At 43.4% G+C, this 14,347-nt stretch overlaps 1 protein-coding gene across 2 annotated transcripts in view; it reads left to right on the top strand.

Annotated features, from left to right (window-relative positions):
• Positions 1–648: 648 nt before the first annotated feature.
• The window catches only part of LOC132392004 (up-regulator of cell proliferation-like), a 53,810-nt gene continuing 40,111 nt past the window's right edge, over positions 649–14,347 (top strand). For both annotated transcript variants that reach the window (XR_009511408.1, XM_059965893.1), the window contains exons 1-2: positions 649–825; positions 1,844–1,946. The gene's annotated coding sequence lies outside the window, so the exon portion shown is untranslated. The remainder of the gene's footprint in view (positions 826–1,843; positions 1,947–14,347) is intronic.

Here is a 14,347-nt window from a genome sequence, read left to right as displayed (position 1 = left end):
GATATTAATACACAGCAGCCTCTCCGGACTCTGGATTGGGGATTGCCAAACATTATGTGGATTTTCTGGTGTAGTCTGTTTTGTCGTGTGTTTTTGTGATATCATTCTGGGGGAACGTTGTCTCATTTTTTAACTGCATTGCGTTTGTGGTTTCTAAATGACAATAAACTGAATCTGAATCTGAAGGTAGCGTTTAGGGAATGCTAGGGTAGATATTGAGGAACACAAATTGGGGGGGGGGGGGTGTTTCGAGACAGGGCGCTTTTGCTGCCCTATTTGAGTACCTCCTAGATTGGCCTTTCCTAGTACAAATTTAATGTTGTCCAGGAAGGCCAAGAGGAGGGACTGTTAGAGGGAATTTTGGGGTTTAGGTCATTCACATTTGGCAAGTGGATTCTGCCACCTGTCTTCTGTTCCTTGACAAAGTACTGTGGATTGAATTCATAACAATGCATTTCCTAAAAGCTGTAAACCCAATTTCACGCGACAACAGGCTGAAGGTCTATTTGACTCCATACAGTCACATGATTTCTCTGAAAAGCAAATGATGTGGTCTGGGTGGAGTTGAAAGCGGAAGCTCTGAATCTCTCTGTAAACAGGATACAGTATCAGCAGAGAGTCTGAATCACCATCTGGGTCACTGACAGAAACGGCTGGTTCATTGCTCACTCTGCCTTTTGCTGTTGTACAGTTTGGTTTATACTGATTCACTGTTGTCTCTGGAATTCCGTTCACCCTCCGACCAAATATTATTTCTGACAGAGTGTGACCGGTGAGGCAGTGTGACTGCATTCAGATCAAGGAGGAAGCTTCTACTGGCTTGAGGTCAGTCATCTTCTCCCTTCTATCCACCTTTCCACCTTTCCCTTCTGCTTTTAACCCCACCAGACTGTTCCTGTGATCCTTATGGAGTCTGACCCCATAATACTCCCCCATGGACACGGCATCCCCATGCTGAGGGATATTCCCCAAGAGCAGCTCAAGTGTGTCTGCATCTCTTGTAGAACCATCTTCAGACGGACTCAAAGAGATCTCCTGGACACAGTTTATCAGTTCATTCCCCTGTAGACCTTTCACACTGAGGCTGAAGTCTCCAAGTTCCTGCACCCTAGTACTCTTTCATCTCTGTGATCTGTCTCCATATCGACTCCTCCATCTGCCGCTGACTGTTGTGAACTCTGTAACACACTCCGAGCAAAGTGATCACCCTGTTCTAATGTGGAACCTTTGGGACAACCTCCCTCCTTTCTGCAGTGATGGTCTCATTCATCAATACTCTACTTATTCATACCTCCCCATCACACCTGAAGTGTCTGTACCCCAGCAAAGTCCTGCTCTTGTCCCATCTCTGTGACTGCAACAATATCATGTTCCCAATGCCTGACCAGTCAGTCTCCTTGCATTTACTCAGATGCATTTTAGCCCTGCAGTCCGCCCCTGGGCATTATTAAACCAGCTCCGATCTGCCCACTAGAGTGACCTCGTCTTCTTTCTATATTTGACAGTCTCATCCCCCCTACTGGTCATAGTCCCCGTGTGTCCCCACCCTGTCCGATAAGCTTAAACCCCCTGTAGGGGTATCAGCTCGATCCTGGATTGGGCACAAACCATCCAGCTTGTAAAGGTCCCACGTTGCTCCAAAACATTCTCGGTGATGTAGAAATCTAAACCCCTCTCTCCCGTACCATCACTCCAGCAGTGTTCATCTAACCTATCCTCCTGTTCTCCACTCAGGAGTGTGTGGCACTGAAAGTAATGGAGAGAGTGAAACCACCAGCAAGATTCTTCCTCGATAAACACTGCCTGCCACAATGTAACATCCCTGCCTTTGTCTTCATTTCAGTGAACAACCCACCCTTGCTGCTCACCAATCAGCTGTTTCTACGGACACACATCACTTCCTGAATGGTGACATCACCTCCAGCTCTTCCAATGGTCTCGACAAGGTAGGTGGGCTCTAAATATGCAATGGTCTGTCCCACTGCTCTCCCCCAGGTCCTCCTCACTCACCTCTGCTGCCTTCTTAATTCCCCGAATCTGCACAGCATCATATTGTTATAGAACCTCCAGACCAACTCGTCCATCCCGAACAAGATTCCCATCTGAGCCGGTCCTATTTCCCTGCATTTTGCCCGGAGATCCACAGGTTCCTGGTTATTTTATTTATTTCAAATCAAATCAAGTGTAATTGTCTTTCAAAGCATACATGGACACAGCTGAATGAGACAGCCTTCCTCTGCGGCCAAGGTACAAAAGATTAATTTTGATATACAGCGTGGAAAAGGCTTTCCAGCTCGTCGAGGTGGGACACCCCAGTAACACCCGAGAACCCCGATTTAACCCAATCCACTTCACGGGACAATTTACAATTCCCAACTCACCTACCCAGCATGTCTAACTGTGGGAGAAAACCCACTCATCCCATGAGGAGGGTGTAACGTGAGTCCGGACAGACGATGCCATCATGGAACTCTTAACTCCAAGGTGTAATACCACCGCGCTCACCTCTGTGTTACCATAGCGACCAGTAAGGGTGTAAAAAGTTACAGGGAGGAGGCAGGAGTGTGGTTGAGAGGATTAGTAAAACAGTCAGGATGGGCTGAATGGCCTAATTCTGGTCTAATGCTCAAGTTGTTTGTAGAAGTAGAGAACAGCAAATGTCCGGAATCATTCCTCGTGGTGCACCACTCATCACATAAAAATATTACATTAAATTACAATAATAAACAGAAGAGTTGTGCCAAAGGAGAGCAAGATCGTGACGTGGTGTTCATGGGTTCATAGTCCGTTCAGAAATCCGATGGCAGAGGGGAAGAAACTACTCCTGAAACATTGAGTGTAGGTCTTCAGGTTCCTGTGCCTCCTTCCTGATGGTGGCAATGAGAGGAGGGCTTGTCCCAGATGGAGAGGGTCTTTAATGATGGATGTTGCCTTCTTAAGGCATCTGCTTTTGAAGATGTCCTTGACGCCTGCCTTTTTGTCAGCTCTGTGGAACAGTCCATCTTCCAAGCCTACACCAGGACCACTCCCCAACTCTTCCGATGCTACATGGACGACTGCGTTGGTGATGCTTCCCGTACCCTTGCTGAGCTCGTCAACTTCACCAGCTTTGTTTCCAGCTTCCACTGTGCCCTCAAATTTACGTGGTCAATTTCTGACACCTCCCTCCCCTTCCTTGATCTGTCTCTATCTCTGGAGAAAGTCTATCCACTCATTCTCACAGCTACCTGGACTATACCTCCTCCTACCCTGTCAACTGTAAAACTGCCATCCCTTCTCATAGTTCCTTCATCTCCACCGCATCTGCTCTTCGGATGAGGTTTTTATTTCCAAACCTAATGAGATGTCCTCCTTTTTCAAAGAAAGGGATTTCCTTCCTCCACAATTAATGCTGCCTTCACCTGTATCTCTTCCATTTCATGCACGCCTGCCCTCACCCCAACCTCCCACCACACTTCCAGGGATAGGGTTCCTCTTGTCCTCTCCTACCACCCCACCAGCCTCCACATCCAGAACATAATTCTCTGTAATTTCCACCATCTCCCACGAGATCCCATCACCAAGCACATCTTCTCCAACCGTCCCCACTTTCCACTTTCCCTTGTTGACTCATCTCTCCCCACTGATCTCTTTCCTGGTACTTATCCTTGCAAGTGGGGCAAGTGCTACACCTGCCCCTAAACCTTCCCCCTCACTACCATTCAGGGTCCCAAACAGTCCTTCTGGGTGAGGTGCCATAACCTGTGAGTCTGTAGGGGTCATCTACCGTATTCAGTGCTCCCGGTGTGGCTTCCTGTATGTCGGTCAGACCCAACGTAGATGCCCGGAGACCACTTCACCGAGCACCTACAATCCATTCACCAGAAAAACGGGATCTCCTGTAGCCACTCATTTCAATTCTACTTCCTATGCCCATTCCAATATGTCAGTCCATGGCCTCCTCTACTGCAGCGATCAGGCCACACTCAGGGTGGAGGAACAACATCTTGTATTCTGTCTGGTTAGCCACCAACATGGTGGCATGAACATCAATTTATCGAAGTTCTACCCACCTATTCACCATTCCCCAGTCCTGTTTCCCTCTCACACAATTTTCCTTACCTGCCCATTGCCTTCTTCTGGTACTCCTCCTCCTTCCCTTTCTTCCCTCTCCTATCAGATTCCTCCTCCTCTAGCTCTTTATCTTTTTACCAATCAACTTCCTTCCCCTCTCCATTTCAACCATCAACTACCATCTTCCTCCCCTCCCCCCACCTTCTTACTCTGACCTCATCTTTATCGCCAGTCCTCATGAAGGGTCTCATCCCGAAACGTCGACTGCTTATTCCTTTCCATAGATGCTGCCTGGGCTGTTGAGTTCCTCCAGCATTTTGTGTGTGCTGCTTTGGATTTCCAGCATCTGCTTGTTAAACAGCCTCATATGTGCCACCTTCTCAAAGGCCTGCTGAAAATCCAAATACACAACATCAATTGATTCCCCTTTGTCTATCCTGCTTGGTATTTCCTCAAAGAATTCCATAACATTTGTCAGGTAAGATTTTCCCTTGAGGAAACCATGCTGACTTTAACCTACTTTATCTTGTGCTTCCAAATATTCCAAAATCTCATCCTTAATAATGGACTCCAAAATCTTTCCAAATAATGAAGTCAGACTAACTGGCCTAAAGTATCCTTTTATATCATTTCTTCTGCCTCCCTCCTTTTTAAAAGTGGACTGACATTTGCAATTTTCAGCCAAAGTTAAAATTCAAGGTAAATTTATTATGCAAGTACAGATACGTAACCATATACAACCATGAGATTCAATTTTTGTGGGCATTCACAGTAAATTTACTCATTTAATCACTGAGACACAGCACAGAATTGGTCCCTCCGGCACTTTGAGGCACACCAGGCAGCATCCCCAAATTTAACCCCAGCCTAATAGAAACATAGCCTAATAGCCTAAACATAGAAACATAGAAAACCTGCAGCACAATACAGGCCTTTTGGCCCACAGAGCTGTGCCAAACATGATCCTTACCTGAGAATTTACCTTGGGTTACCCATAGCCCTCTATTTTTCTAAGCTCCATGTAGCTATCCAAGATGCTCTTAAAAGACCCTATCGTATCCACCTCCACCACTGTCGCCAGCAGCCCATTCCACTCACTTACCAATCTCTGCGTAAACAACTTACCCTGACATCTCCTCTGTACCTACTTCCAAGCACCTTCAAACTGTCCCCTCTTGTGTTAGCCATTTCAGCCCTGGGAAAAAGCCTCTGACTATCCACACGATACAGGACAATTCACAATGACCAATTATCCAACCAAATGGCACATCTTTGGACTGTGGGAGGAAACCATCACAGCCAGAGAAAACACACATGGTCATGGGGAGAAGATAGAGACTCCTTACAGAAAGTGACGGGGATTGAAGAAATATAGTAGAATCAATGAAAGACCAAAAGGACGGACAAACAACCAATTTGCAAAAGACAACAAACTGTGCAAATACAAAAAAAAAAGAAATAACAATAATAAATGAATAAACAATAAATATTGGGAACATGAAATAAGGAGTCCACAATAGTGTGTCCATAGGTTATGGGAACAGTTCAATAATGGTTCAAGACCCTAATGGTTGAGGGGTGATAACTATTCCTGAACCTGGAGCTGTGAGGCCCGAGCCCCCTGTACCGTCGACCTGATGGCAGTAGCGTGAAGAGAGAATGTCCTGGGGGGCAGTGGTGGGGGGGGGCCTAATAATGGATGCTGCTTTCTTGTGACAATGCTTGTATAGACATGCCTAATGCTGGGTAGGTCTTAACCCATGAAGGACTGGGCTGCATCCACTACTTTTTGAAGAATTTTCCATTCAAAGGCATTTTTGTTTCCACACCAGGCCAACATCCATCTCATCAATATATTCTCCACCAGAAATCTATTGTACTTTGTCAAAGTTTCAGATGACATACTAAATCTTCAGAAACTTCTCAGGAAGTAGAGCAACTGCCATGTTTGCTACACAATTGCACTTATGTGCTGGGCCCTGAGAGAGAGATCTTTTGAAATAAGACCATAAGACCATCAGCGAGAGAAGCAGAATTAAGCCATTTTGCCCATCCCATTTGCTGCACCATTTCATCATGGCTGATCCAATTTTCCTCTCAGCCCCAATCTCCTGCCTTCTCCCCATTTCCCTTCTTGCCCTGACCAATCAAGAATCTATCAAACTCTGCCTTAAATATATGTAAAGACCTAGCCTCCAAAGCCTCCTGTGGCAACAAATTCCACAGATTCACCACTCTCTAATGAAATAAATTCCTCCTCATCTCTATTCTGAGGCTGTGTCCTCTGGTCATTGACTCTCCTACCATAGGAACCATCCTCTCACATTCACTCTATTGAGGCCCTCCAAGATTTCAATGAGGTCACTCTTAATTCTTCTGAATTCCAGTGCCATCAAATGCTCTTCATATGACAAGCCTTCTAATTCCAAAATCATTTTCCTGAACCCCCTTTGAACCCTCTCTAGTGTCAGCACATCCTTTCTAAGATAAGGGGCCCAAAACTGTTCACAATACTCCAAGTGAGGCCAGATCAGTGCCTCATAAAGCCTCAGCATCACATCCCTTCTCTTCTATTCTAGACCTCTTGAAATGAATGCTAACATTGCATTTGCCTTCCTCACCACCAACTCAACCTGCAAGTTAACCTTTCGGGTGTTCTGCACAAGGATTCCCAAGGCCCTTTACATCTCAGATTTTGCATTTTCTCCCCATTTGGAAAATAGTCTGCACATTTATTTCTTCCACCAATGTGCATGACCATGGGAACTGAAAACTCCCTTTACCTCTCCTGTTGGTCACCCACCTTCTACCAGAAGCCTGCACTCTGGGTGTGACCACCGCAGTAGAAGTCTCATCCATGAGATTTCCAGCCTCTCAGATTGTCCTGAGAACATCCAGCTCCAGTTCCAGTTCCTTGTCCTGGTCAGTCAAGAGCTGAAGTTGGGTGCACCTCCTGCAGATAGAGAGTCATAGAAAAGTACAGCCCTTCAGATTATCCAACCTACTCCCATCGATCTGCACTGAGACCACAGCCCTCCATACCCCAACCATTCATGTATCTCCCCAAGCTTCTCTAAAACAATGAAATTAAGCTCACATGCATCACCTGTGCTGGCAGTTTATTCCACACTCTCACGACCTGCTGAATGAAGATGTTTCCCCTTGTGTTCCCCTTAAACTAGTCCCACCCAACTTCAATGGAAAAAGCCTGCTTGTATTTACCCTCATCTATACCCCACATAATTTTATATACCTCAATCTTTGATGTTCCAAGGAATAATGTCCCAACCTATTCAATCTTTCCTTTTAATTCAGTAACTCCAGACCCAGAAACATACTTGTAAACTTTCTTCATGCTCTTTCAATGTAATTTACATCTTTCCTGTAGGTAGGTGACCAAAACTGCACACAATTCTTCAAATTAGGCCTCACCAACGTCTTATACAACTTCAACATAACATGCCATCTCTTGTACTCAAAACTTTGATTCATGAAGCCTAATGTGCCAAAAGATATTTTTTACAAACCTATCTATCTTGCAATGAATTATGGATCTGATTTCCAAGGTCCCTTTGTTCTACCACACTCCTAGTGTCCTGCCATTCACTGTGTAAGACCTATCCTAGTTGGAGGGGACATTGCAGGGTCTGAGAGGAAAAATGGATCAGCCATGATGAAATGTTGGAGAAGACATTTCTAAATGGCCTATGTCTACTCCTATGTCTTATGGTCTTACCACAGCATGACCCACTCCAGATCCTTTCTGACACCATCAAAAGTGGCCTTTCTCCTAATTAGAATCTCAATCTATGGTCTGACCTATCTTTACATATTTAATTTGAGACTAACGGTATTGTCTTCACTAGATGCAAGGTGTTCCCCTACACAATCTTCTATCACCTGCCCTGTGTCGTTCCCAAAGAGCAGATCAAGTAACATATACTCTCTCATTGAGACTTCTATGTACTGATTTAGAAAACTCTGCTGAGCACATTTATAACCATATAACCGTATAACAATTACAGCACGGAAACAGGCCAACTCGCCCCTTCTAGTCCGTGCTGAACACTTACTCTCACCTAGTCCCACCAACCTGCACTCAGCCCATAACCCTCCATTCATTTCCTATCCAATTTTACTTTAAATTACAATACTGAACCTGCCTCTACCACTTCTACTGGAAGCTCATTCCACACAGCTACCACTCTCTGAATAAAGAAGATCCCCCTCATGTTACCCCTAAACTTTTGCCTCAAAACTCTCAACTCATGTCCCATTGTTTGAATCTCACCTACTTTCAATGGAAAAAGCCTATCCACGTCAACTCTATCTAGCCCCATCATCATTTTAAATGCATCTATCAAGTTCCCCTTTAACCTTCTACGCTCCAAAGAATAAAGGCCTAACTTGTTCAACCTTTCTCTGTAACTTAGGTGCCGAAACCCAGGTAACATTCTAGTAAATCTCCTCTGTACTCTCTCTATTTTGTTGACATCTTTCCTATAATTCGGTGACCAGAACTGTACACAATACTCCAAATTCGGCCTCACCAATGCCTTGTACAATTTTAACATTACATCCCAACTCCTATACTCAATGCTCTAATTTATAAAGGCCAGCATACCAAAAGCTTTCTTCACAACCCTATCCACATGAGATTCCACCTTCAGGGAACTATGCACCATTATTCCTAGATTACTCTGTTCTACTGCATTCTTCAATGCCCTACCATTTACCATGTGTGTCTTATTTTGATTAGTCCTACCAAAATGTAGCACCTCACACTTATCAGCATTAAACTCCATCTGCCATCTTTCAGCCCACTCTCCTAACAGGCCCAAATCTCTCTGCAAGCTTTAAAAACCTACTTCATTACCCACAATGCCACCCACCTTATTATCATCTGCATACTTACTAATCCAATTTACCACCACATCATCCAGATCATTAATGTATATGACAAACAACATTGGACCCAGTACAGATCCCTGAGGCACTCCACTAGTATTCAGCCTCCAATGTGATAAACAATTATCCACCACTACTCTCTGGCATCTCCCATCCAGCCACTGTTGAATCCATCTTACTACTTCAATATTAATACCTAACGATTGAATCTTCCTAACTAACCTTCCGGGCGGAACTTTGTCAAAGGCCTTACTGAAGTCCATATAGTCAACATCCACTGCTTTACCCTCATCAACTTTCCTAGCAACTGTTTCAAAAATTCAATAAGGTTTGTCAAACATGACCTTCCATGCACAAATCCATATTGACTGTTCCTAATCAGACCTTGTCTATCCAGATAATTATATATGCAAATAATTATACATATATTATTATATATTATATATAATTATATTTGGCAATCTCTATCCCATCTAGCCAAGGGAGTCCCAGTCAATATATGGAAATTTAAAATCGCCAACGATAACAAACATTTTTCTTACAACAGTCTGTGATTTCTCTACAAGTTTGTTCCTGTAAGTCCCGTGGATGGTTGGGTGGTCTGTAATGTAGCCCCATTAATGCGGTCATACTTTTCTTATTCCACAGTTCCACCCATAAAGCCTCACCAGATGAATTCTCTAATCTGTCCTGACAGATCACAGGGATAGGTTTTCCCTGACTAATAATACCACTCCTTTCCCTTTACTATAATCCCTTTCTGCACGATGGGTTGTGGATAATGAAGTAAGTTTTCAAAGTTTGCAGAAAGATTTAGGCCAGTTAGAAGAGTGAGCTGAATGATGACAGATGGAGTTTAATGTTGATAAGTGTGAGGTGCTACATTTTGGTAGGAATAATCAAAATAGGACATACATGGTAAATGGTAGGGCATTGAAGAATGCAGTAGAACAGAATGATCTAGGAATAATGGTGCATAGTTCCCAAAAGGTGGAATCTTATGTGGATAGGATGGTGAAGAAAGCTTTTGGTATGCTGGCCTTTATAAATTAGAGCATTGAGTATAGGAGTTGGGATGTAATGTTAAAATTGTACAGCGCATTGGTGAGGCCGAATTTGGAGTATTGTGTACAGTTCTGGTCACCGAATTATAGGAAAGATGTCAACAAAATAGAGAGAGTACAGAGGAGATTTACTAGAATGTCACCTGGGTTTCAGCACCTAAGTTACAGTGAAAGGTTGAACAATTTAGTTCTTTATTCTTTGGAGCATAGAAGGTTGAGTGGGGCTTGATAGATGTATTTAAAATTATGAGGGGGATAGATAGAGTTGACGTGGATAGACTTTTTCCATTGAGAGTAGGGGAGATTCAAACAAGAGGACATGATTTGAGAATTAGGGGGCAAAAGTTTAGGGGTAACACGAGGGGGAATTTCTTTACTCAGAGAGTGGGAGCTGTGTGGAATGAGCTTCCAGTAGAAGTGGTAGAGGCAGGTTCGGTATTGTAATTTAAAGTAAAATTGGATAGGTATATGGACAGGAAAGGAATGGAGGGTTATGGGCTGAGTGCGGGTAGGTGGGACTAGGTGAGAGTAACCATTTGGTACGGACTAGAAGGGCTGAGATGGTCTGTTTTCATGCTGTAGTTGTTATATGGTTATATGAGCTTTACTATGTCTAAAACAGAGGAATCCCAGAATACTGAGCTGCCAGTACTGTCCCTCCTGCAACAGTCTGACTAATGGCTGCAATATCGTAATTCTAGGTGTTGATCCATTCAGGAGATCATCTGCATTTCATACAATATTTCTTACATAGAAACACACACCATGGCTGTTCCACTTACACCTCTCTATTTTGCCATGTTACTAATAACCTAAGCAATCTCCCATTCAGTATTCAAGTCCCAAATGGTCCTGGTCACTCTAAGCCTGGCACGTAAATTCCACAAATAATTGTCTGCAACTCTGCGATCTCCAACTCGGCAGATTAGTGGATCAATGTGATCTCCTCTGGGAAGGCTTGACTTCTGAAACCTCTTTTTACTGGGCATCTCTTGAAACACAGTTATTAGCCCCTCGCTATCAAGAAAATGGATTCAGTAGTGAGAAAACCACCTTTCTTGAAATCTGTACATCGAGGGTCACTTTGAATTGGGTCCCACGAGAGACCTGGGTGTTTCAACTACCCACTAGAGGTTGTTGGGGAGAGTTCAAACTAATCTGGCAGGGGGATGGGAGTAACAATAATAGGTGAGAGGATGGGACAGTTGGTATACAGTTAGATGCAACATGTAGAGAGACTGTGAGGAAAGATAGGAAGTTGACAGGGCAAAATTGTCGTTGGTGGGATGGGTTAATGTCTGTCCAGTTCAATGCAAGATCCATCATAAACAAATGTGATGAACTTATTAACATGGGTCTCTACTTGGAACTACAAAATTGTGGCTGCCTTAGGAGTCTGTGATCATAATATGATAGAATTCATCCTGCATTTTGAGAAGAAGCTAAAGTTGGCTGTGTCTCAGTATTACAGTGGAGTAAAGGAAACACAGAGCCATAGGAGATGAGCTGGCCAAAATTAATTAGCAGGAATGATATCAGAGCAGCAATGTCTGGAATTTCTGGGAGCAATTTGGAAGGTGCAGGATAGATACATCCCAAGAAGAAGATGTATTCTCAAGGCAGGATGACACAACTGTGTCTGACAAGAGAACTCAAAGCCAAGGGCAGGGCATCTGATAGAGTAAAAAATAGTGAGAAGTTAGAGGATTGGGAAGCTTTTAAAAACCAACAGAACCAATGAAAAAATTCACAAAAAAAGGATAAGATGAAATACAAAGATAAGCTAGCCAATAATGTCAAAGAGGATACCAAAGTGAAAGGTCTGAAGGTAGATAGGTCACCTGGAGCAGGTGATCTACACCCTATGATTCTGAAAGAAGTGTCTGAAAAGATTCTGGAGGCATTAGAAATTATCTTTCATGAATTAATAGATTCTTACATGCTTCTGGAGGACTGAAAAATTGCAAATGTCACTCCACTCTTCAAGAAGGGAGAGAGGCAGTAGAAAGGAAATTATGGACAAGTTAGTCTGACCTCAGTGGTTGGGAAGATGTTGGAGTCAATTGTTAAGGATGTGACACCATGGTCCTGAAAGACATTGTCTCATTTTTACATTGTACTGTACCCGCAGTATGGTCGAAATGACAATAAAAGTGACTTGACTTGATTTGACTTGTCGAATTAGTTTCAGGATACTTGAAGGTACATGATAAAATAAGCCATAGTCAGCATGGTTTTCTCAATAGAAAATCTTGCCTGACAAATCTGTCAGAATTCTTTGAAAAAATAACAAGCAGGATAGACAAAGGAAAATTGGTGGATGTTGTGTACTTGGATTTTCAGAAGGTCTTTGACCTTCAGATGTCGGGGTAAGTTTTTTACACAGAGAGTGGTGAGTGTGTGGAATGAGCTGCCTGTGGCAGTGGTGGAGGCGGATATGATAGGGTCTTTTAAGAGACATTTAGATAGGTACATGGAGCTTAGAAAAATAGAGGGTTATGGGTAAGCCTAGGTAGTTCTAAGGTAAGGACATGTTTGGCACAGCTTTGTGGGCCAAAGGGCCTATATTGTGCTGTAGGTTTTCTATGTTTCTAAGATGCCACATATGAGGCTGCTTAACAAGTTAAAAGCCCGTGGTATTGCAGGAAAGATCCTGGCATGGATAGAGCGTGGCCGATTGGCAGGAGGTAGAGTGAGAATAAATGGAGCCTTTTCTGATTGGCTGCTGGTGACTAGTGGTGCCCCACAGGAGTCTGTGCTGGGACCACTTCTTTTTACATATATACGTCAATGACTTTGTTGCTGAAATTGATGTCTCTGTGTCAAGTTTGGAGATGATACAAAGATAGGTGGAGGGGGTTGAGGAAGCAGGAAGGTTGATTAAGGACTGAAACAGATTAGAAGAATGGGGAAAGAAGTGGCAGATGGGATACAATGTTGGCAAGTGTGTGGTCATGCACTTTGGTAGAAGAAATAAAAGCATAGACTATTTTCTCTGGAAAAATAAACACAAAAATCTGATGTGCAAAGGGACTCGGGAGTCCTTCTGCAGGGTTCCCTAATGATTAATCTGGATGTTTAGAGGATGGTGAGAAAGACAAATGTGATGTCAGCATTCATTTCAAGGGGACTAGAATATAAAAGCAAGGATGTAATGTTCAGACCTTATAAGATACTGGCGAGGCCTCACTTAGAGTATTGTGAGCGGTTTGGGCCCCTTATCTAAGAGAGAATGTTCTGATATTGGTGTGGGCTCAAAGGAGGTTCACAAGAATAATTCCTAGAATGAAAGGTTTATCAGATGAGGAGCGTTTGATGGCTCTGGTTCTGCACGCACTAGAATTCAGAAGAATGAGACAGGATCTAATTGAAACCTATGGAATGTTGCAAGGCCTTGAAAGAGCGGGTATCAAGAGTACCTTTCCTACGCTCAGGGAGTCTAAGACCACAGGACACTGTTATGTCTGTGTACAACTACAGATCATTTAAAATAAAAGCATTCACGTGGTAGACGGCTTTAACTAGTGTATTCACATTGCAGTGAGAGAGAGTGAGAAAGAGAGGGTCATGTGCATGCATAGATAACAATCCATATGTAGTGCTAAGGGGGGCCATTGCTCTAAAAGAAATAGATCCATACATTACACTTCCTTCTCCTTTAGATTAATACAACATAAAACAGTATATGTTCAATTTCCCTCTCATAAACCCATATTCCAAATAAACATGCTTTCACAATAATAGTCCATAACTAACTTCACAGTTCTAAAGGTTCAGTCTTTTCAGTTTCTTTGAGGATAGAGTCTCTAGACCTGTGGCATCAAATTCAGTGGGTGTTTTGTCAATGATAACATTCCCGTCTCATCACTGGACCTGTAGCATCAGGTTTGGGAGCAGTTTTGTCAATGATCACATTCCCATCACGTCTCTGGACCTGTGGCATCAGGTTTGGGAGGTGTTTTTCGATGATAACATTCCTATCGTGTCTCTAGACCTGTGGCATTAGGTTTGAAAAGTGTTTTGTTGATGATAACTTTCCTTTTGCATCTCTGGACCTGTGGTATCAGGTTTGGGAGGTGTTTGACATCATCACTGAGAGGCAAGTCTGGTGACTGTAATGTGTCCATCTTGTTGGATGCAATCGACTCAGATGTGTTCTTCAGTTGGGCTTCCAGTATCTGGTCCACATGACAAAACCATGTCTGATCTCCAGTATCCACTGTCCAATCTTGAAGCTCCTTGCTGCTTCACTTGGCAACAGGCTGAACTGTTTATTCTGCGCATCGCTCTGTAGATCTGGTTTCAGGAGGTCTATGTGAGAT

Source organism: Hypanus sabinus, chromosome 3 (genome assembly GCF_030144855.1).
Source record: "Hypanus sabinus isolate sHypSab1 chromosome 3, sHypSab1.hap1, whole genome shotgun sequence".
Lineage (NCBI taxonomy): Eukaryota > Metazoa > Chordata > Chondrichthyes > Myliobatiformes > Dasyatidae > Hypanus > Hypanus sabinus.
This window is presented reverse-complemented; position numbering and strand designations above follow the sequence as displayed.